At 39.8% G+C, this 24,937-nt stretch overlaps 1 protein-coding gene across 12 annotated transcripts in view; it reads right to left on the bottom strand.

Annotated features, from left to right (window-relative positions):
* Window positions 1-24,937, bottom strand: part of TJP1 (tight junction protein 1) — a 236,065-nt gene that overhangs the window by 190,604 nt on the left and 20,524 nt on the right. The gene's annotated exons all lie outside the window — the stretch shown is intronic.

The following is a 24,937-nucleotide window of genomic DNA, read 5'->3' as shown; positions in this document are numbered from 1 at the left end:
CTATAGCTTACTAGAGCCTGGGTTTAGAAGCTGACTCTATATTTTGATCACAGCTCCCAGGTGATGGCTGTACCAATGTGGACAATAAGATCAACTGAACAGCTGACTGAAATAAGCACTCCGAATTTTTATTTGCATGTGAGTGGATTAAAAAGATTAAAGTGGTATACCCATAATAATATGATTACAACTATTAAAAAATACCTATGCCAACTTCTAATTAAAAAGGTGGAGAGTACATGCATGATTTCTCCTCTACCTCCTGAATCACTGGCAAAAAAACAAAAAAAAAGATATAAAGTCACAAGGAAAAAAGATCCAAGTGAATAAGAGATGGCAACACTTTTTGGAAAGGGAAAATCAGTACAGGAGTTGTGACCACTGAGAAAAAGCAGAGACTGCAGCCACACTGCCTGCAGAGGGTACACCACAGAGAGACCCATCTGCTCTGAAACCCAGGAAAGACTCCAGGCTCAGAGGCCCTGGAACCAAGCACAAAGGGCAGGGTAAGGGGGTGCAGGGCTGAAAACAGGGGACTCAATGAATGCCAATATGTGGAACACTTGGACCCCTAGGTCTGCTCCCACCCCGCCCCCTACCCTGCACAGAAACTTTCAGCAAAAGAGAAGGGCTTGCTCAACAGCTTCCAATTTGCTTGGTAGTGACTCACTCGTACATATAAACTAGTAAGTAAGGACTAGAGAACACTTCAGAAAAACTTTCCTACATTAAAGATAGAAACCAAAAGAAATGAGGAAAGGGTACTGAAAACTTAAAATAGTACAAATAAAAATTTTTAAGAAGAGTTGTGTAAAAAAGAGAGATCAAACACTGAAGAGAAAAGAGAAGATCAATACAGTTGGGCCAACAACAAATTAACAGGATTCCCAGAGAGAAGAGAGGAAAAGTGTTTATTAAAGAGACAATAGAAGACATTTTCTCAAAATTAGAAAATAATGGATTCCACATTCAAAGGACCTTCTAAGTGCCTGGCAAAGATGAAAATACAAGGCACATCATGGTGAAATTTCACCAGGAATAAAGAGAAGACATTAAAAGCTTTCAGAGAAAAACGAGGTCACATGAAGGTTTAAGAAACAGAACAGCATCAGAGGTCTCCATAACAACACTCATGGCTACACAACAGAACACGTTTTTCAAATTCAGAGAAAAATACTTTTCAAGCTAGAATGCTATACTTCAGCAAACCATCAACCAGGAAAGAGGCAAACAAGGTGTCCATCAGAGAGGGGGAGAGAAGTCAGCCGACCCGGAGAGCACAGGTGGTGGGAGCAGGCCATGGAGGGCTTCCAACCTCACACTCAACAGTGCTTACGGAGTGTCTACTCTGTGCCCGGCACTGCTCTGTTCCAGGTGCTGGGAATAAAATGGAGGATAAAATAAAGCTCTTGTGCTCATGGAGCTTTCATTCTAAGGGGGAGGGTCAACAAACACACAAACACATCCCGTTAGGTAAGGTGCTGACGAAAATAAGCAAGGTGAGAGAGAGTGTGATCAAGCAGAGTGCTAGCTGAGAGAACGGAGGTGACCTCCAGGACAGAGTGCAGTGAGGGTCAGAGCCCTAAGGGGTTCAGGGAACAGCACCAGGCAAAGGGACTCCAGGACCACTCCTGCCTTCTCTCAGCCTGCTCTCTTGGCAGGAATTCTACAAGAACAAGGTTTTCTCCTTTGTCTAGCCATCTCATCTCTTCCGATCCTCTGGGAAACAACTCTGCCTGGAGCCCAGCAACAGAGCTAGGCAGCTCCAGTCACCACATGGCTGAGACCTGTGAGGCTGATCCTCTCTCTCCCCTCCCCCATGGGGACCCTGCAAGGGAGACAGGACCCCAGATAGATAGAAAGGACACAAGTGGTCAAGCGCTGAAGTAGTAACTCCAGGCCAAACTGGTCTAGGCAGGCACGCCACCTTATACTTCTTTAGCTCTTTGTGTGTGTTTCCACAAGCAAGAGAGAGGCAGAGAAAGTCTTACCATCATCATTTACAGATGCAGGAACTGAGGCACTGCCAGGTAAGGAACTTGCCCAGGGTCACAGATCACACTAGTTACAGAGTTCAAACTGTAACTTGGGCCTGTTTCAGAGATCAGTCAATACCAGATGTAAAAAGGTTTTCCCCATTACATTTTATTTTCTCCATACAGGTAAAAATAAAAGTAAATGGTTCAAGAGAACAGAAGATTTTTTAATTTAGAATTTAATAAAAATATAAGTCTACTCCTCCTGGAACGTCTCCTTGAGTTGTAATTTTCTAGCTACTCATGGTGAGATAAAAGTACCAGAACTACGCTAGACTTACAAAGTCTCAGATTAGAAACAACTACTATGGCTCAGGAAAGAAATGCAAACTAAAGGATGGAATAAAGTCCACTTGGAAGAAGAAAGACGTTTCAGTGGTCAGGTTACTAGCATCACCGCTAGTTCTCTTCTGGAACATGCCACATTAGCCTTCCATTCCAAATGTCGCACTTTCCTTTCTTTACCTGTCTGTACTTGTCTTTGGGATGCAGTTCTGTCCGGAGAGCAGAGAAATGTCTGCATCTGCAGGGCAGAAGTGTACGAAGGTGCAGGATGGGAGGAGCGGCTGCTGTACAGCAACATGCAGAGTCAGCAGCTATGGAGCCCTGCCGCTCCTGCTGAGCAAGGAAATGTAGGGGTGGCCCTGTCTCCGTCTGGGTCTGGCTCAGCTCCCAGAGCTGACTCCAGAATTGAGTCATCATTTGTAAATTGAAGTCAGGCAACTTCTTAGCCAGATTTAAAACAACACGTATTTCTATAGTATCTAACAGCTTAAAAAATATTCTCACATTTAATCCTCAAAACTCCTGCATGAGAGTATACCAGTGCCTGCAATTTACTTGAAACGAGCCAAAAATGTAAAATGGATGGATGGATGGATAGATAGGTATGTGATTAAACCAGCAAAATGATCGACGTAGAATCTAGGTATTGGATAAATGAGTATTCACTGTAACATTATTTCAGCTTTGTTGGACTTTTGCAATTTTTCATAAAACATCGAGGGAGCCTTTGAATATCCATGTGAATGATGCATTCAACAACCCAGCCTCAAGCTTCCTGGCCCTCAATACGCATGCATGGGGCACCCCTCACCTCTCGCTCCTTATCCTTACTTAGAACAGTGCTGCTGCCTGTGAAGAAGTCACTGTTTCTTCAGACCGAATTCCTTTCATTCCAGCTCACTGTCCTCACCAGTTCTTCCACCTCAGGAAGATGTTGAGGGCCTGAATCCCCCTTCTAAGACCACTTAGTTTACCTTATGATGGAGCCCATATTTCAGTAACTTAAATATTTTGTATTATGAAATATTTTAAATATACTCAAAAGTAGAAAGAAACGTATAATAAATCCATCCCTCAGGCTCAACAGTATCAAGATTTTGACATATTTGCTTCATTATCCCATTTTATTCTTTTTCTTTTCATCCTTCGCCAAAGTTCCTTAAAGGAACACTCTGTTCTTCAAATGCCTCTCTAAAAAATGCGGAATTTTTAGAACATAACCACAATGTCATTATCATACATAAAAATATTAAAAATAACTTCTTGGTATCACATAACACTTAGTCCACAATAAAAATTTCCTGATTGTTTGAAAAATATCTTTTTACCCAAACAGGTTTTACTCAAGATCCAGAGTCCACATATCTATTACCAGTGGTCGCACATCTCTTACGTCTTCTTTACTCTAGAAGTCACCCCCTCCTCCACCTATATTAATTTAAAGCCATTAATTTGTTGCACTTGTTTCAGTTGACCCACATTCTGGATACGGCTACTTGTTTCTTCCTCTCTTTCTCACACCTTCTGCAAATACAAGTTAGCTCTAGAAGCATGATTAAACTCAGGTTCCACTTTTCAGCAAAAGTAACACACAGGTCGTGCTGCGTGCTTCCTATTGCATCACACAGGGGGCCCACAGTGTTTGCCGGTGCCTCTTTTAGTAATCCACCAATGGATGGAGGTGGTGACAGCCTGAACTCTGCACTGTAAGGTCCCTCTCAACCTTTCTTTCATCTAGTGGTTTCACCCACTGGTAGTCATTGCCTCAATCTATTATTTCATGAAGGGTTGTAAAACGATGATTTTCTAATTCTATTTCTTTCCACAGCTATTAGCTGAAATTCTTCTATAATCTCTTATGAGTTACAATTGTCACCTGTATGACAGTTGATACTCAAAAGGCAGGATAAGTGCATAATTCTTTCTTTTTAATTGCTAACTTTCAGAGTAAGACTAGGACCCTAATTCTGAAGTCATTCAATAAGGTCCAATAAGTTGTTTGTTTGACATTCTCTCTTTTACAGTATTCTTATGAACTCAAAGGTTTTTACATATCTTTGTGTTTCAATTAATTGCATTTTCATGTGTGTGTGAGTCCCAAAGTGCCTCATCTTTGGCCAATGAGAGCTCCTTCATGTTGGCTCCTGTATCTCTCAACATGACCCCAGTAGTCCTTGGTAACTTCTTTGCTTTCCAACAAAATGAAATGTTCCGGGCTCATCTTCAATACTTCTTAGCCCAAACCTGGAACTGGCTGTTCCTCCAAGGAGCTCTGGCTAGACATGACAGTTGGAGTACTAGATATGTTCACTGCTAAAGTTATCAGAGCTTCTAGGTTTCTGTGCACAGAGCCAGGAAGCAATATTTTTGCTTTTTAATAAAGAATAAAATCAGTTCTTACTGAAATTTCAATCAAAATTCAACATTACAAGGTTTTTACTTAAGATCTGCAAACAGAAGATTTTTAACTTTCTTTCCAAATTGTATGCCTCTCATGTTCCTGTCTACAGAGAGAAAGCCTCTACTTTTTCTCCATTAAATAAGATGCTGACTTTAGGGTATGTATAAATGTATGTATGCAGGTGAGAATTTTCAACCATGTTAAGTTACTATGCAGTGAGTCCTATTTTATTGAGCATTTTTTAATGACTGAGTGTTGAATGATGTTAAATGACTTTTTGGCATCTATGAAGATGAGGATATAACTAATTTTTCCTAGATCAACTGACCTAATAAACTATATGAATGGATTAATAAATCACATTTGAATTCCTGGAATAACTCTCCTTGATCATGATTCATCTTTTTTATGTATCATCAGAGTATATTTGTTAACATTTTACTTAAAATTTTTGCAATGATAGGGGCTGGCCCCGTGGCCGAGTGGTTAAGTTCGCGCGCTCCGCTGCAGGCGGCCCAGTGTTTCGTTAGTTCGAATCCTGGGCGCGGACATGGCACTGCTCGTCAGACCACGCTGAGGCAGCGTCCCACATGCCACAACTAGAAGAACCCACAACGAAGAATACACAACTATGTACCGGGGGGCTTTGGGGAGAAAAAGGAAAAAATAAAATCTTTAAAAAAAAAAAATTTTTGCAATGATATTGATAAGTAATATTGTTCCTCAGTTTCCCTTTTTTGTAAAGAGAATTTATCATGTTTTAGTATTAATTGTTAATTCACTTCATTAAAATAATTTGGAAATTTTCCTTCTTTTTCTGTGCTCTGAAACAGTTTAAGTACTACTGGGATTATCAGAGTTTTGAAGATTTGGAAGAATTCTCCTGTGAGACCATCTGGGCATGGTGCTTAATCAAACTGTTTTGCAATGTTTCCTACCTCATGTTTTATAGGCCCTTTAGATTTTCTGTCTCTACTGGGATCAGTTTTAGTAAATCATATTTTCATAAAAGGTTGCCCATTTCATCTAGGTTTTCAAATATATTTTCACAGAGTTGGGCAAAGCAGTCTCTTATTTTAAATTTCCTCTATTTTGATGGTTATTTTCCCCTTGTCATATCTTATTTGGGTATATACTGTTTTCTTCCCCCATTTTTTTCTAATTAAGTGGGCTAGTAGTTTTTCTCTTTTCTTGATTTTTATCTCAAGAATGAGGTTCTTGACTTATTAATTCTTCTTTCTGTTTACTGACCAGTTACTTTCAGTTTTTGTATTTCTTAATGTCTTCTTTCTGTCTTCTTTTAGTTTGCTATGTTGTTTATTTCCCCAGTGTTTCGAGTTTGATGTTTAATCCATTTTCTGTTTTGATTTTTACTTATACAGATATTTATGCTATGCATCTCCCTAAGCATCATTTCAACTACACTGCACAGACTATGATATGGCATGTTTCTAATACTGTTATTTTCTCATAATTTTTGTTCATATTTTCCTTTTGATCCAAGAACTGTTTAACAGACTTTTAAATGTTCTAGTTTTAAGAGTCTTCTTTTAAGAGAATTTATAGAATACCCTTATTTAGGACTTTTGCACCTTGGAGCAAATGGGCATTCCACTCTAAAAACTTCTATGTTGTAAGGAAGTTTTGTTTTGCTAGGTGCTTGCTTTATCTAGTCCCTTGTATGTTGTTATCCCTCTTCGTCTGGTACTATTAGGCTCTCTAAAGACCTCATGCTCCTGGTATATACTCCCGATACAAACAAAGCCAAATCCTGGCTTTATCACTAATCAGCTTTTAAGACTTTCAGGGAAGAAATTAACCTCTTGGGCTTCAATCTCCTCATCTGCTTAATTAAGTAGGACATTGTCTCTAAGGGTTTCTTTAGGTCTAAATTCCATTCTAGAGCTACTCTAAGTGGTAATTACTTCTGTTTTCTATTTAGAATAAACTGGCACTCAACTAAAATGCTACTCCTCACCTGTTCCTGAACTTTAAAGCAGAGGAATCTGGAGTCTTGTGACCACTTTTTGCATTTCCCTCTCAACATCCACGTTAGTATCTTCTTTAAATGCTAATGAAAATTAAGAGTTCACGTTTAGACAGATTCATTTCATGGAACTATTTTAATGACAAAAACTTTGAAGGAATAACATAACTTTTTTTTAAAAAAACTTGAATTTGAGGCCACCCAGCAGCATAGTGGGTAAGTTTGTGCACTCTGCTTTGGTGGCCCAAGGTTTGCAGGTTCAGATCTCAGGCATGGACCTATGCACTGCTCATCAAGCCATGCAGTGGTGGCATCCCACATACAAAACAGAGAAAGATTGGCACAAATGTTAGCTCAGCGACAATCTTCCCTAAGCAAAAAAAGGAAGATTGGCAACAGATTTTAGCTCAGGGCCAATCTTCCTCACCAAAGAAAAAAGCAAAAAACCTCCCCCCAAAACTCCTTGAATTTACCAGGCATTTTACATAAATTCTAAATAAATCTTCATGCTAAAGGTAGGTGACATCATGTTTTTGGAAATTAAGGAAGTGAATTTTAAAGGGGATTGCTTCTCTTGGATCTCAAGGCACTGGAAGATAGATGATTTGAACCCAGGTCTGTATGGTGCCAAGTCTGCTCTATTTCATGCCACTTATCTAGTGAGGGTCAACCACACATTCTTTCTGGTTCCACCAGAAAAGCTGTGTTTTCTCTTCTTGTTATTTCTTTTTTTTTTAAGGCTTTTTAAAAAAATTGTGGTAAAATACTCATAACATAAAATTTACCATCTTAATCATTTTTAACGGTACAGTTCAGTAGTGTTAAGTATATATTTTGTTTTTATTATTAATTTCTAGTTTCATTCAGAAAATGTTGATTTCCACTTTTCAAAATTACTTGAAGATTTTTACAATCAATTAATGTAAGGTCAATTGGTATAAATGATCCATATGTACTTGACATCAAGGTATAGTCTCTATTATTGGGGTATGCAGTTCAATATGTATCTACAGATCTCCTTATTGATTATTTATTTAGGCCATCTATATCCTTACTCATTTTCTGCACTTACTTGATCTGTATAAATCAGAGAGAGGTATGTTACCCCTTTTTATAGGTGTGAGTCTATTTCTCCTTTCATCTATAGTTTCTGCTTTAGAAAAGCTGCTTCTTTGTTAGAGCACAGATATTAAAAACTATCATTTCTTCATCATAAATTAAATTACCTTTAGCCTTATATGGTGCCTCTGTCTCACATAATACCTTTTTGGCCTGAATTCTACCTTGTCTGAGATCATGACTTTCTTTTTCTATGTATTTTCCTGGTACATCTTCCCCAGTCCTCTATTTCAAACACTTCTCAGCCACTTTAAGTGTGTCTCTGTACACAGCACAGAGTTAGACTTTACTTCACCAGTCAATCTGAGAATCTCCAACTTTTAAAAATAACTTAGACCTATTTACATTTATAATATGACTGGTTTGTATAATACTTAATGGATATTATGGGGTCCATTTTCTTTGTTCTTTTTTTCTTTTTTGGCATTTCTTTTGGTAGTTAGAAAGTTTTGTATCTTTGTTCTACCAGCTTCTTCATAACAATAACTCTATATAATATCTTTACTCATCTCTTTATTGAGCTATTACCTATATATAATATTAGTCATCTCTTTATTCAGCAATTACCTATCGGCTTCACAACTGGGAAATTCCAGAATTATCCTTCACAGCTACAGTTACATCTGATTCCAAAGACAGGCTCTTTTCACCATAACTACTCAGGATTAAGTAATGCAGGGAAGAAAAAGGAAGATTTTCTAAGGAGAATAAAAAGAATGCAGCTTTCGCCTCTTTCCAAAGAAGAAAATTTGGAAAAATGAAGAGGAGAGTTGGGGAAATCAGAAAAAGAAACAATACAGAAATATGGGAAATTAATGCCAAGGTCAACAAAAGTTGCAGTCTATTAATTTGATATTTAGTAATTTTGGTTCGTAAATTAACAAATTAACCCTAAGACTACATATAAACAGTACTATATTTGTAAAGGGCCATGCTTTTTAAGTTTCTAAGAAAATCTTCAGTTACCAGTTTAGAGTCTTCTAAAATTAGTTAAAGTAAAAAGAAATAATTGGTGTGAAAATGCAAGGGTTAGCTGTGTGGGAAAATGTCTAATTGAGGGTTGTAAGTTTCTTGTATCTTGAGAAGAATAAATATTTTGAAGAGTAACACTGAAGGTGGCATTTTTAAAAGAAATTAAATGGCTATTAAAAGCCACAGGAAAAGTAGTGGAAAGGAAATGGTAATAGAACCAAAGAAAAGGATAATAGAATAATAAACAGGTTAGCCGTAGAACAATGATAATGAACAGTAATAACAAGATCTCTCTAAAATTATAATTCAACTTAAAGCAGTGGAAGGAAATACTTGACTATATAGAAATTCTAAACTTCTCCTTATATACTTCTTATAAGAAGTTTATATAAACTTTATATATTTTAAAAGAAAAAACATAAATGGCCAAAAAGAAAAAAAATGAAAAAACTGTTCAACCTGAAAAGTGTCAAGAAATACAAACAAGGACACTGATGAGCTATTTTTCACTCACCCAATCACCACAGATTAAGAAGACTGTCTATCTTAGTGTGATGAAGATGTGGGGAAATGAATATTTTCCTGTCCCACTAGGTGGTGTGTAAATTCTCTTTGCTTTTCAGGAAGACAGGGTGACGCTCTGTGTCAAAAGGTAAACTGACCACACCGTTTCAGCTGCCAAATCTACTTCTAGAAATTGACCCAGAGAAGACAATCACAGAAATAGTCAAAGATATATCCACACAAATGCCCAATGACGCAATGTTCAAAAGAGTGAAAACTAGGAAAAACTCAAATATCCATTAACAATGGCTAGGGTAAATACACTATGGTACACCTACAAAAACGACTACTGCTACAGCCATTAAAAACGTAAGGATGTTGGAGAAAGTCACATAACAAAGAAACTTAGTGCTACTATAAATTCATTATCATTGTTCCCAAATGGGCCTCCACGCTTTCTTTAACCACACACTTACAGGCCCTTCTGATACAACCAAAGCTCTCCATGGGCAATAAAAAGGAATGAAGCACTGACACAAGCTACGACACGGGTGAAGCTTGAAAACATTATGCTAGGTGAAGAAGCCAGTCACAAAGGACCACACCTTGTATGATTCCATTTATATGAAACATCTAAAAGAGGCCAATCTATAGAAATAGAAAGTGGATTACTGGTTACACAGGGCAGGGGGGAGGGGCTGGAATGGGGGGTTGGGGGGATGAGGGCTAAAGGGAGTGGGTTTTTTAGGGGTAACGAAAATATTCTAACATTGTGATGATGGAGACACAACTCTGTAAATATACTACAAGCCATTTTAAATGGGTGAATTGTATGGCATGTGAATTATATCACAATAAAGGGATTAAAAAACAAAAAGCTCTCCCCTATGCTGAATATCTCCACATGCCCTTTTGCCACCTCAGTACTCTTATCCTTAAAGCTAAATACAACTTATTGGTTTATTCTAATATGTGTCTGAGTGTCACCATCTGTATGCAACAAGCCAGCTCTACACTCATCTGTTATTCCATGTTTCTAGAAACCCATCTGACAATACATACCAACAGCTAAAATAACAATTCTTATCCATTGATTCAGATATTATGTTTTTGAAATCTATCATAAGGAAATATAAATTTAGAGATCTATATTCAAAGCAATAATTTTTTAAATTGGGGAAAAATGCAAGCAATATAAATGTTTAACAATTGAAGGATCAATAAACCATATTATCTCCATATAAAGAATAGCAAAAGGACATTAAAATGTCTTCAAAGAATATAGAATACGAAGAAAAATTGTTCATGATCTATACACAAAAAAGCAGAACACACAGTGTATATATTGTGTGATCCCTGTTATGTACATTACACACATCTACATCATGGATATGGGGGACATCCACCACTTTCTCCAAATACCATCCCCTTCCTTGAGAGCCACTGTGTTAGTGTAATGTGACCACACTGCCTACAGGGACTACCACAGGGACAGGGACTGATCTGGGGATAGGGTGGACAATCACAGTCCCCTCCCCAGAAATGTGCACTTGAGATCATGAGAGTCAACCCGGCTGCTCTACTGAACTGAAGAGATCTAACACCAGGGCCAGTGCGCAAGTCTGTTGCAGCCTGCAGTTATCTGAGGAATGCTGCTCTGACTCCTCGCTGATACTCACTGCACTTAAATTCCATCATTCTTAGCTTTCCCCGGAATGCAGAGGCAGGAAGTCTCCCAGCACACACTGGTTGTAAACAGCAAAACTAATCCCACGGGAGCACTGCTGGCCAGTGTCCACCTGTGCCAGCAGCTCCCTGTAGCATCTTCCTGTTAAACCTGCTCCAACCACAGTAAATAATCCAAGAGCTGATTCTGCTACACAAACAACTAGAGTTCAGACTAGTCTAAAATTTCTCATCACTTGTCTAGAGCATGGTTCATAGGTACAGCCACTGATCCTATGCACCACTTACTGCCACATTTCCTGCAGGCTGAGAGAATTAAGCACTCTTCGCTCCAGGTCTGACACTCGGCCCCTCAACACTTCAGGGCTGCACTCCAGTCTCCCTTCAGCTTCCTTCTATCCTAGAACAGAGATGGCACTACTGCAGAAAGAGCAAGAAGTGTGGTAAATTGTGAAGGGGAATCTTTTCAAGCTCATTTGCTCAGGCTCCCCCAAGCTGAGCACCCTTCTCTGACAGCACCTGAATCTCTGGGGATAGAGGGGCACCTAACCACTCAGGCAAATCTGCCCCAGGCACACAGTGAAGGAAAGAGGGCAAGTGCTCAGGTCTCTCAGACCATGTTCTACTTTCCTTCTGCCTTTGGTTACTAAAGCAAGTTACTCAAACCTCCACACTCAAGTTTTCTCAGCTGTATTATGAAGGCACAACATTTATCTCTCTGAAGGCATTCATCAAATGTTACCTCTGGTCCCTCTTTTGTGTTACCTCCTTTTCTATTAGAAAAACGACATTTAAAAACAAAAAGACGCCAATTTGCTGCTCAGTTACAACCTCTAAGCCATGGCCCTTACCAAGAGCCCTGCAAATTATCCCTATAGACATACACACTTTTCTTCTTGTATATACTGTACTTGGAAATATCTGTCACACTGAGTCAGCAGGCTTCTGGAATCCATGAGCAGTCAGCAGTTTCTGACGCATCCTCCTTTAACTCTTCTGACAGGCAGATCTTACTTTTCTACAGTTTTATTGAGGTGTATTTCACATACCATAAAATTCACCCATTTAAAGGGTAAAGTTCAGTGGTTTTTATTATTTATAGGCAGATCTTGACGCGCATAGAAAGGAAGATAAAAAAGAAACTAGCATCCTCTGTTCTCAACCAAATCTTCATATTCCCCTCCTCTATTGTGTTTTCTGGGCACCCCATTTAACCCTTCAGTAGCACCTCCTGGTGGCTGGCAAGCCTGGTGGGGAGCCATAACCCAAGGCAGCAGGCTTAGCTTACTACGCCATGACCCCAAAATTCTCCCCAGGGGAATAAGCTCTAGGCTCAGAAAACATGATCTTACTGAAAACCAAAGAAATAAGGATAAAAAGGAAGTGAAAGAAAGAAAAGTGTTTTTGTGTACTTTTAAAGTATAGAGAACAAGCTGAAAGTTAATAAGCAAAAGCTGAGATTTTTTTAAAAAAAGAGCTTTGTTGCATAATCTTTGTCCTTATTCCCACAAATAATCAAAATCTCACAAATAACCATATGGACCCATCAAATAGTAAAGAATTATTTGGGACAAGGAATGAATTCATATGTGTGGTGGACAATGAAAGACCCAAAGAAATAAAAACCTTGGAAAAAGTAAGATAAATTGCAAAGCACAGAAAAACACGATAGAAATACACACAAATACATTATAAATCACAATAAGTATAAATAAATAAAATGTGTCCATTTAATTGGACAAAAATTTAGATTGTGTAAAAAGAAAAATAAACCTTACAAAATCCAGATACAGAGAGGTTAAGACTAAAAAGAGGAAGAAATATACCTATGGGAGGAATTCAGATTCTAGGAACAATGGACTAGGTAATTCAGACTAAACCTCCCTCTAAATATAACTGGAAAATATAACAAACATTTTCTTGAAGGCATTATAGAACCAACAAGACAGTAAAGAACTGCTAAGCCAAATCCCAAGAGAATGGAGCTCTGAGAAGGTGAGTCAAGCATGAGCTACCTTCCCCTTGGAGATGTCCTCCGATTCTGGAGAGCATGGCTTAGCAGCACTGTGACTTTGATCTAGGGATCAAATCAGAGAAACTGGAGTCCAAGGCTCACTAAAGTCAGGGAGCCTAGAGAATACTCTTTAATTTGGGTTGGGATTCTGAAGAGGTGCTCCCTACAAATAAAGATGAACCACAAATCAGCAGGTATCATAGGCAGTGTAGATTTAGTTCTGAATCATCTCAGCCTTGAAACTGGACTGAGGTATTCTCAGATTGCTACAGTTGCCAAGTGCTGGGCAGAAACAAACACACACCCATTCTAGAAGAAGAATACATCCTCCTAGACCTCAATTTACTTTTTTTTTTTTTTTTAATAAAGATTTTATTTTTTCCTTTTTCTCCCCAAAGCCCCCCAGTACATAGTTGTATATTCTTTGTTGTGGGTCCTTCTAGTTGTCGCATGTGGGACGCTGCCTCAGCGTGGTCTGATGAGCAGTGCCATGTCCACGCCCAGGATTCGAACCAACGAAACACTGGGCCTCCTGTAGCGGAGCGCGCGAACTTAACCACTCGGCCACGGGGCCAGCCCCAACCTCAATTTACTTTTAAGTGTTTTTATTTTTCTGGCACTCAAAAAAAATAACCAGACAAACAAAAATATAGACTCTGGAATAAAAAACCCGTAAGCAATAGAATACCCACAATCACTCTAGATACAGTCATGTGTCACTTAATGACGGGGATACCTTCTGAGAAAGGTGTTGTTAGGCAATTTCATTGTTGCATGAACCTCATAGAGTGTACTTACACAAATCTAGATGGTATAGCCTACTACACACCTAGGCTATATGATACTAATCTTATGGTACCACCAAGACATACACTGTGGTCGACTGTTGACTGAAACGTTGTTACGCAGTGCACGACTGTATAACGCTGAGACAAGTGGTTATCCATATTGAGAATAATAAAACAATCTCTACCTTTCACCACACTCAAAAAATAAATTTCAGGATTAAAGATCTAAAAGTTAAAAACAAACCTTAAAATTCTGAAAAATATATAAAGCATAACATCTTTATGAGTTGCAGAAAGAAAGGGTTTTTTGAATAAGACATTAAAAGAGTAAAAATCATTAAGGAAAAGACCAATAAACATGACTACATTACCATTAAAAACACAAAACAGAAGGTGAAAGATAAACCACAAACAAGGAGAAGATATTTGTAATGCATATTACTATCAAAAGACTAATAACTACAATATACAAAGAACTCCTACAAATCAATAATCAATCTTCTCTCCAAATAACTTAGCTATTTTTACAAGTGTGAGAAGTCTCCATCTTTTGTTTCCATTTTGAAAACAAATATTTACCTTCTTTGAGAATATTCTTTTTGTCTTACTGTCATTTCCAACACAATTCTAAAACTGACTTGAAGAACATTAGAACTATTGAAAAATACCTTAAAATTAATGTATTTTAGCTGGTTTTATGATTATAAAATAATTCACCGTAACTGTAGAAATTTTATAAAGATATTAAAAAATACATTTGAAATATTAATTAAAATGTTAAACAAACAGAAACTAATATAGAAAAACATAAAAATCATTAACAATCCTTCATGTACACACACATACATTCTTGTTAATATTTCAGAATTTTTTTTTATTTTGGTGAAGAAGCCTAGCCCTGGGCTAACATCTGTTGCCAATCTTCCTCTATTTTGTATGTGGGACACCACCACAGCATGGCTTGATGAGTGGTGTGTAGGTCCACACCGGGCATCCAAACCCATGAACCCCAGGCTGCCAAAGCAGAGTCCACAAACTTAATCACTACTCCACCAGGCCGGCCCCTAGAATTTTTTTTCTACACTTTGTTTCCATTATTATATACAGATATGTATACATACATTGTAAAATGTACATTAATATGTACATATGCATGACAAGTTGGATCTGAAGTGAAGGTGGGTCATTCAAGTGATGACATCCATCAATCAGTAGGAGATGCAAGCTAACACTCAGGAAGGTTAGGTCTGGGAATGTTGACTCAGGAGGTCATTCCTGGAGCAACAAAAGTTAAGAATCATTCTTGGAGGAAGAGGCTGTAGGAGGAAAATAAGAGTGAGGACTAAATGCTGGAATAAGGACCACATTAAAATGTTGGGTTAAAGAACTCTTTAAAAAAGGGAAGTAGAATCAGAGAGGTAGGAGGAGAATATTGTGGAAGAATTTCAGGAAGAGGATATCGCTCAACTGCCAAATCCTATAAAGAAGTTAAGGAGAATGAGTGCTAAGAAAAGGTAATCAAGAGCGCTGTGGTGAATATATCAGATTACAGGAATGCAAAGAAAATGGGAGATAAAAGTATGTGTATGTGGACCATACAGTCAACAAATCTGGCAGGAAAGAGAAGGCAACAAATCAGTGGAAGATTTTTCAAGATAGCAGAAATCTGGCTCTAGAGAGAGAAATCCAATCCACTGAAAGACTGAAGATGCTGGAACAGAGAAGAAAGTGAGGACACAAAGATCTGAAGGCAGTGGGAGGGGACAGACTTGTGAAGGAGGAAACATGACTTGTAGTCTGACAAAGGAGAAAAGAAATGGGGTTACAACAGAGAGGTTGTAAGACGATGATGAGAGGAGAAACCTCAGGCCAGGAAAACTTGGTAATTTTAGTACCAAGGTCTGGCATGGGACAAAATTCTATTTAAATCAAGAAGCATCCACTTTAAACTGTATCTGAGAACTTACTAGAAGCACAAAAAATCCCTCATTATGTCTTTACTTCAGCTCACCCATGGCAATGAGAACCAAGACGAGTATTTGAGTGAAACTTCATAAACACTGATGCTAAGGGGGATTTTTAAAACTAGTTAACCACTGACACAAATGACTGACAAGCTCCTGTTTCTTTGAAAAAAAGGAAAATACTCATTTATTTCAATATTACTTTTGGATAATACAAACGTCTGTCTACACTACTATTGGTGAACGCTACACGTAATGAATGTTTCTGTGATAGTCAACTGCATAATTGCTAGTTTAAGAGACAGAATTAAAAGCAAAACAATTCAAGGTGAAATAACCCAACCCATGTTTTCCTAAACATCTGTGATTAAACAAGGAATGTAATGATTCACGGTACTCGTATTTAGCCACGTCGAGGTTGCTCCTCTGTAACAGAGAAGTAGGGCTGGGTTGTCACTGCGATCTTCCCAACTCCTTCCACATCCAAAGCCCACACCCCTCTTCTCACCTATTAAAAGTCAGCCCCACCTTGAATGACGCCAAGTTAAAACACTAACGTAGACATCCTTGTGCCATAAACCCAACAAACTGGAGAAACAAGAATGCCTGCCGACCTCTTTAATTACTTCTTAAAAAGAGATTTAAAATTTATGAGTAATCAAAAAAAAGAACGTTTACCTTCTAAGCATATGCATAACTAAAGCATACAATTGAAATATCTGGAACTTCTAAAGTGGTTTCCAACTTCAAATACAAACATTTATTAGAGGCGAAAGCTAATTAGCTTTGTTACAAAAAGAGTTGTGATTTAAGGAAGTAAAACTTGCAAAGATTTTCATTTGATTGTGGATTTACAAAACGTTCAACAATTCCAGTTTCTAAAACAGCTGTCATCTTCCTGTAGGTTAAAATAAACTATTAAGTTAAGTGTAGAAGTCTTTGAGGCAATATCCAAGCAATGCCATCAGACGGAAACTGAGAGTCATCACTCTTGGAAGTACATGGACAGTGACTGTCAGAAATGAAGTCACAAAGAAATGACTATCCCCACATTCCTCCACATTCCATGGATGTTTCTTCCATTTGCTCACACGAACCCTTCCCTCTTTTGCACACCCCCCAGCAACACTTGTAGATCTCCTAGGTGTTTTTAACATTTAGCATTTAAGTTCAATTAGCTCAAACTGCTCCACAAACTATTTCTTTTCTCTTTCTTCAAAGATTCCTTATTTTCAAATTTCTCATCAAATTTCATTCAATTTTAAATTCTTTATATTTTCCTTCTAACCTTTTAACTCACCTCTTCTATTCCAATTATCAGTAACAACTTGACCATCGAAGCCCCTCACTCTGTCAGCATTAAGCATTTTCTTAAAATTCTTGCGTCTCCCATGAGGCGCTGGTGGCTTTACAAGAGTCTCCCAGAACAGCACTAATCATGACCAGGAAAGGACAGTCAGGAACTGCTGAAGACTCTAAGGCCTGCTTCACTACCTATGGCCATTCCAAATGACTTCAAAATTCCTGGCTTTCCCAGTCCTGGAATAACCTTGATCCCCACTCCATTCCAGTAGTCCACTCCCAAAACCACACTTGGTCTTGGTCACCACCGTTCCCCAGACACTTCTTAAACTCCAAATCCAGCACTTAGGCCAAAGCTCTTGTATTCTGCATCGAGGTCCCCTAGCCTCCCCAGGCCCTTCTGATCTCATTTCCTTGTCTCATCAATCTGGTCCCCATGGGCCATCATTTCAATCACTCTCTCACCTTTCATCTCAACTCTCTCCTCCCCTTGTCTTCCACTGCACACACCCTGCATAACTGTGCCAGCTCTCCACTGCCACCCCCAGGCTGAAAAGCTTTCCTGGAGGGAATCACACAGGACCAGCCCTGGTACAGTCACGGTCTCTGACCTCTGCTGGTCCCTCAACCATGCCTGGCAGTCCCTACTGATGTTCTCAGTCATTTCCCTCTCCTTTTGTCCCTCAGCAGCAATTCTACATTGTCACCTCTCTTTAGAATCCTCACCTACTCCGTCTTCCTCAACTGGCAATGTCAATGCCCACTTAGAAAATGAAACTACCTCCCGACCCCAAACTTATCTCTATTTGCAACTATTCAGTTCCTCTGGTGTGTGTAGGGGGGTGTTCTCCCCATTCCTACACTTTGAATCCATTCATCCCTCCCTACCCCTGCAGCAGCAGAGCCTTCCGTCCATTTCTCTTTTCCCTCTGGTATCTTCCAAGGTTCCCCCTAAGCATACGAAGATGCTCGATACTCTCTCATTTTTAAAAAGTGACATATATTAAAAATTACAAATTTCTACAGAGTACATTTAACACTCCACTAAATACTAACTATAGTGGTCTGCTCAATCTTCATTATATTATTTTATCTCTGTTGTCAGTACCTGCCTCCTCTGGTCCAGCTTATTGTGGACACTGATGCTCATTCCTATTGCTTCAGCTCCAGCAAGTTTCTAAGCCACCCTGATGGAGCCTGCAGCCTTCCTATGTCTGGATCTAGAGGGCCACCCGCTGGCTCTCCAAACTGAGGTTTTCTTTCTCACACTTGCCACTCTGATCACTCAACTCCTGGCTTAGTTTCGGTTTGTAGTCCAGGTGTCTTCTGGGACTGCAGTGTGATCCTGACGCCAGCTTACTGCACTCATGTCCAACTAATGCCCTAACAAAAGACCAGCTCCTCTCCCCCTGTGGGTCCTGACCTCATCTCAACCCCAGCAGTTATCAGGGGTCCTGTCACTCTCAAATTCACAGCACTACCACTCAGTAGCTGAACAACAACACTGCCCTGGCCCACAGAGCGCTCTACCTGGGTGGACAGGATCACCTTGGGTTTATCCAAGTTCTCTTAGAAACCGCACTCACAACACTGGCTGCACAGCAGATTAGTCACTTTTACCCCAAGCTCCCTTGTTTCTAGTTTCTTCTCATTTTCTACTGCTGTCCATCCAATCTCTCATCAAATCTATGGGCAAACACCCATGCTGTAACAGGTGGTTCATATTGTTTACTACTTGTTTAGAGTTATGGAAGTGTTACAACCAAATTCTGAAATTTATACAACTCTTTAAGTGGTTAGTAAACAATACTATTACAGACGCTACTATATTTCATAATTATGTACTATATATAACATGAATGCTATAGGATTTATGCTCAAGGAAGAGTTCAGTATTTGTGAAACTGTTCAATCACTCATAAACAAAGAAGAATAGGTTACTATCAGGCAGTAACATACTGGAAAATCAAATCTTGAATGAAGACTGGGGGATCCTTAGGCTTACAAACGTATTGCTTTCTATTGCATGAATTCTTGGCTTTCTCATTTTATACCATTCAAATAAAGGAATTGATATTATGTTTAAAAAAAAAAGATCCAAAACAAATTTGAGAAAACACAGGAAAAAAATAGCAGTAAACTTACATATTGCATCTTCTTAAACAAAAACTGGCACTAAAGTACTTCTTCATGAATGTACAACAGAGCAGTACTTAACAGCTTCAAAAAGCAGTTCTCAGCTGCACATGATGTGTAAAGGAAATAACAAGTATACAGCCTAAAACAGACAACACTGACACAGTCCAAGATACAAACGACATGCAGAGACATCCTTAACACAACTATCATTTGGAGACTAAGTCAAGAAGGGAAGCACCATGACCCTCTAACCCTTTCCTAAATGACATTTTTGATAACTCAGTAGCTCCAGTTAGGCTGCTCTTTTGCCCTGGTCCACATATACCTACATACAAGAAAGAACAAAGGAAAACATTCCTCTTTACTAGAAAGAGATATAATTATCAGACACTAAATCTAGTGTTACGCTAAAACAAAATTTAGATGAATTAAAATATGGCCATGTCTCAAAGTATTAGCATGTCTTTCCAATGTTATTGTACCTTGCTAACAGTTTCAAGGGGGAAGAATAACCATTTGAACCATTTAAAATTAAATAGTCTACTCGTGCTTGTTTTACTTGACATACAAAAAGAATCACATTTATGTGGAAGCCAAAGATTAAGACAGCTTTTTAAAATATAAACAGTAGTAACAAGAATATACAGAATTATGTAATTTCCAAAATGTTGAAAATGAATTTTCATGCCAAAATACTAAGAAAATGCCAGTGATTATGGGTTATCTAAACAAAATGGAGTAACTCAAAGTATACAGTTAGAGCAGAAGGAAAAAGTAAAATACTTTAAAAGCTAGTTTATGGTTTCCACTCTCTAATTACAATAAATCTTTCAAAATTTAATACACAAAAGAGAATAGAGAAACAAAGTTAAATGCTTACAAGGATGGGTCAAGTTACATTAAAACATAGAAATGAGTATCAAAACATGATTTTAAAAAAATCAAAAGGCAAAATCATGTTTGGAGTATAGGAATATAGCTAGTTTTAAAGCATTTCAACTAAATTACTTAAAAAAAAACCAACAACAAAAAAGCTTGACTTCTTTCTGATAGTTCAGAAATCCTTAAAGAAGGGGAGAAGCACTTCCATTTTTCACCCCAAAGAGTAAAAGAGAGCCACTGCTGTCATTCTACCACCATTATCCTCCAATTACCAAAGTTTTTAGCATATATAGCACCTTCAAATAAGCACAGGCAGCTCAAAATTCCACTCTGCCCTAAGTAGCACCTCTCTAAATATCAATCGCTTCCAGCAATTCAAACAACCAAAACAACCTCAAATTGGAATGGGTTTTCCACTTCCATTTCTACATTAAAGTCCATCTATCACAAATTTAAGTAGAGTTATGACGGGTGAGAAGTAGGAAGAATGAAGTGTTCAGCCAGGAAGGACCCTAGCTAGGTGGCCTTGCCCAGGCTGCCAAAGTGCACACGCTGGGGAGCCCTGCCCCCATGTGGCCGCTGAACTGCTGCAGAGCCGGCCAACGGCTCTGGGGCCCAGGGGAGAAGATTCAGGTGTAAAATAACCACACTAAACGCCCACCTCCGGCTGTTGAAAGAATCAGGATAAAGTCTGCTAAGCAGAAACTATCCCTTTCCCAAGCTCAGTGTCCTGGACAACGGGAATAAACAAGAAATAACTGCTGGAGGACGGAAACCACGGCTCCATCTGCGTGCGCCTTACTGAAGTTCTCTTACATGGTCTGAGAGAATGAGGACATTCAAGTTCTGAGATGATGCTGGGGCCCAATTTAAACGACCTCTTTCCTGGTCACAACCATATTTTGCAATGTTTCACTACATATGACCTTTTAGTTAATGTCAAAGTTGTACATCAAGGGTCACGTGTGACGTTCTTTGGCACTGGGGCAAACGGGGCATCTTGGCACTTTGGGTTTTTGGTATTCCCTCTCTGCCGGGTACCGCATTCTGTGGCCTGGGACCCTCCCCTCCTGCCCCTAGCTACCTGGGGTCTCTCCTGGAATGCTTCAGTCCTCTCTTCCCAAGGCAGAGCCTACAGCAGCCAAGCTCTAGCCGCCAGCAGCCATTTCCTAAGCCTATACTGTACCCCCTTAACGTCGGGGCAGGCTCTCAGCGCCTATGAAGGTGAAAGCTAGCTCCACTACAGAGCTCTGGAAACGGACTGTTGTCCAAGCCCATTAGTGACTCTCAGAGGGGGACTTCCAGGACACACAGAATGTGAGGGATTTCCAGAACAAACAGACCACAAAGATATTCTGGGGAAGACTGGGTCTCGTGACAACACCCAAATCAGGCCCTGAGGAACGAGCCTTCCTATAAGCTATGAAGTCTAACTGAAAAGAAATTAACCATAACATTTCATCCCCCCCATTTGCCATAGGAGAGAAAACAACAGAGCACTGAGGAACTGAAAGGATTCCCTTCCTTCTGGTTTATTTTCTCTGGCCACCTTCAGCCAGCATAAAGTGCTGGTGCTCTCGCTGTGTGTGGCCCTCACTCCTCCTCTCCACCAGGTGCACAGACAGTCCTCAATAAACCTTAGCCACTACAAAATGGGGGACTTCCCTGAAAAAGAAAATGTTACAGAGAAAGAAAACAACACATTCTGAAACTTCTGTTTTTCATTCTAATGCACAATAGTCGCATAATGACCAGATGAGTTAAAATGCTTTCACTTAGACTAGAGGAACAGATGATACATGTTTCAAAGACAAATACAACCAATTTTCTCCAAATACTTGAAATTATATGTGTGTGTGTGTGCACGCAGACACAGACATACTACATTATTATGTTCCCCACAGATTATTTATTCTGTTCAATAACAAATGTGGCAATCAGACAATTCAGCTCACTGAGTGAAAAGTAGTGAAATAATATAAGATCATCTCTGACAAGCAGATGTATTTTTAGATAAAAAAGTATTCCCATAAATTTACTTACTCAGCACACATAAAAATACTCTATCTTTATATCTCTATATTTTCAACCTCCTCCAGACTGCCTGCCCACACCACTGCCCTTGGTTAACGTCACCAACCACCTCCAAATGTCACCCCCGAGCCCTGCCCTGGCCCTGGTGACCACCATCAGCACAGCACCAGGAGGGTGAGTCACACTGTAGTGTGCCCTGTTCATATATTTAGGGGGGACTACTGTAACTGTCATAAATGTGATTTAACTGTCAGAGTCCATGACATCAACTCTGTAAATTTTGAAGTAGTGACGGTTCTTTTTGTCCCGTGATTGTATGAAAAAATTACATTATTCCTCCTCTCAAGATAAAAAATAAAGGAAAAGAGGAGCCGGCCCAGCGGCAGTGGTTAGGTTCACACCTTCTGATTCTCGGTGGCCCAGGGTTCACTAGTTCGGATCCCGGGTGGGAACATGGCACTGCTTGGCATGCCATGCTGTGGTAGGCGTCCCACACATAAATAGAGGAAGATGGGCACAGATGTTAGCTCAGGGCCAGGTTTCCTCAGGAAAAAGAGGAGGATTGGCAGCAGTTAGTTCAGGGCTAATCTTCCTCAAAAAAAAAAATAAAAATAAAGGAAAAGATAAACTCTAGTTTAATGATCTCTAACCACTGGCAGGTCCAAGCTGCCTTTGCAGTCCCCCAACTATGTGAGGCGAGGCCACACGATTCTGTGGACCACTCTCTCCCTTCTTGAAACTTCCCTCCTCAGCTTCTTTAACAACTATCCATGAACTTGCTCCTCTACTTCTGACTGCCCTTGAACTGGGAGTGTTCCCTGGTTCTAGCATAAGGCCTCTCAGTTCAGAAAACCATCCTAGTGGGAGAATTCTTTTATTCATATGAAATGGTGTGTGTCCCCTCACCCTCACCCTCTGGTATAACAGATAAAAGTAGAGCTACTCCAGCTAGAAGAGAGGATGGAGGCTCAAGACCTGCCTGCTGGCCTCTTCCATACCAGCCAGCTCAGCCTGCGGCATTCTGCATACTCCAGGGTTCGGAACAAACTTTAGTTTCCTTCAGCACTCCTGGTAGTTCTCAGTTCCATTCCCTACTCTGCTGCCTCAACCCAATGACTTCCTCCCCACTTTTTCCCCCAATAAAGTCACAGGCACCCTTCCAGATTAAGTTCAAGGGTCACCTTCTTTACAACTCTTTTCGGTACCAGGCAGAGATGAGCACTCCATGTTCCCCCAGGTACCTCGTACTGTCTCTACCACTGCACACAGCGCAATGTGTTTGTTGACATTTCTGCCTGCTCTACTAGATTGCGACCACTTTAAAGACAGACAAGATGATGATGATGGTGGTGACAGTGGTGTGTATGTGAGAGAGAGAGATGGGGGAGAGGGCTCCCAGCTGAAACTAAAATGAGGCCTGGACATGTCTTGGCTGTGAGGCTGGTGCCTTGATCTGTGCGAAGAGAAGGGAGGCTGTGCGGAGGGTAGTGATTGGAGAAATGAGGAGGAAAACAGCTGCTAGTCTCCAACCCAGCCAACAAGAATGGAATCTAACCCCAGAAAGAGAGACGATCAGGCAAAACCAAGGAAGTGCTTTCATGACAGACTATGAAACATGAGTTAAGCCAGAATACCAAAAGCTTCATATTCTCTTCTTTGAAATAATATTTTCTATATTCTTTTCATTAAGACCCAAATTTCAAAAGGCCTATATTTTCTAGTCAGTTCTCATAAATAAAATCCTGCCTAAAATCAGAGCCAACAAAATTCCCAATTACCAGTTGCTAGTGAAAAGAAACCAAAGAGATAAGAGATGTCAGCATAGCTCCAGGATGGAGACAAAATTCTGAGCTGCAAAACCAATTCAAAAGCCTGTTGGATAAAGATGGAGGCTGATAATACTCTCACAAGAATGGAGTACTTGTAGCTATTGTGTTTTTAACCACCTAAAAAAACCAAGAGTACTGGGGCCGGCCCTGTGGCCAAGTGGTTAAGTTCACATGCTCCACTTCAGTGGCCTGGGGTCCACCGGTTTGGATCCTGGGTGCGGACCTACACACCGCTCATCAAACCGTGCTGTGGTGGCATCCCACATAGGAGAGCTAGAATAACCTACAACTAGGATATACAACTACGTACTGGGGCTTTGGAGGAGGGGAAGAAAGAGGAAGATTGGCAACAGATGTTAGTGCAGGGCCAAGCTTCCTCACCAAAACAAAAAAGCGTACATAAAAAAAAAAACAAGAGAGCTTGCAAGGCTGTATGTAAGAGTCTCTTAGAATTGTGAATCTGGACATTCACAGTTTAATGAAGAAAGTAACCATGAAGGGTAAAATATCTCCTAATTTGTTGTCAACTGGTAAACTGCATTCAGAGTGGCTGGCCTCTAGATCTCCTAAAGTTATATAAATAGCTGGATCCCTTTGTTCTGTAGAAGAGCCTCAAAACTCTCTACATGACTCCTCTCACTTTGGAAAATGAATGAGGGTGATAATTCTGGCAGATTCCTGTACCCTACAGCAATGCATGTTCTCAGGGAGGGTTGGGAAGGGGCCACAGCACACTCCAGTGTCTAGTTCACTGACACCCAGGCCAGCGACGAGGCCAGATGCTCAGTGAACTGAGAGCAGGAGAGGTAGGGCTTTAGTGTCTGCCAAGAACGCAGGACCTGAATCTGATCATGAGGAAACAGTGGACCACCCCAGGCTGACAATTCTTTAAAACTGTCAAGGTGGAGGCATGACACCTAAAAGCAATGCATGTTCCTGGATGGGATCCTGCACCAGAAAGGAAGGAGAGACTGTTGGGACAGAAGTGAGATTTG

This window comes from Equus przewalskii, chromosome 1, assembly GCF_037783145.1.
Source record: "Equus przewalskii isolate Varuska chromosome 1, EquPr2, whole genome shotgun sequence".
Lineage (NCBI taxonomy): Eukaryota > Metazoa > Chordata > Mammalia > Perissodactyla > Equidae > Equus > Equus przewalskii.
This window is presented reverse-complemented; position numbering and strand designations above follow the sequence as displayed.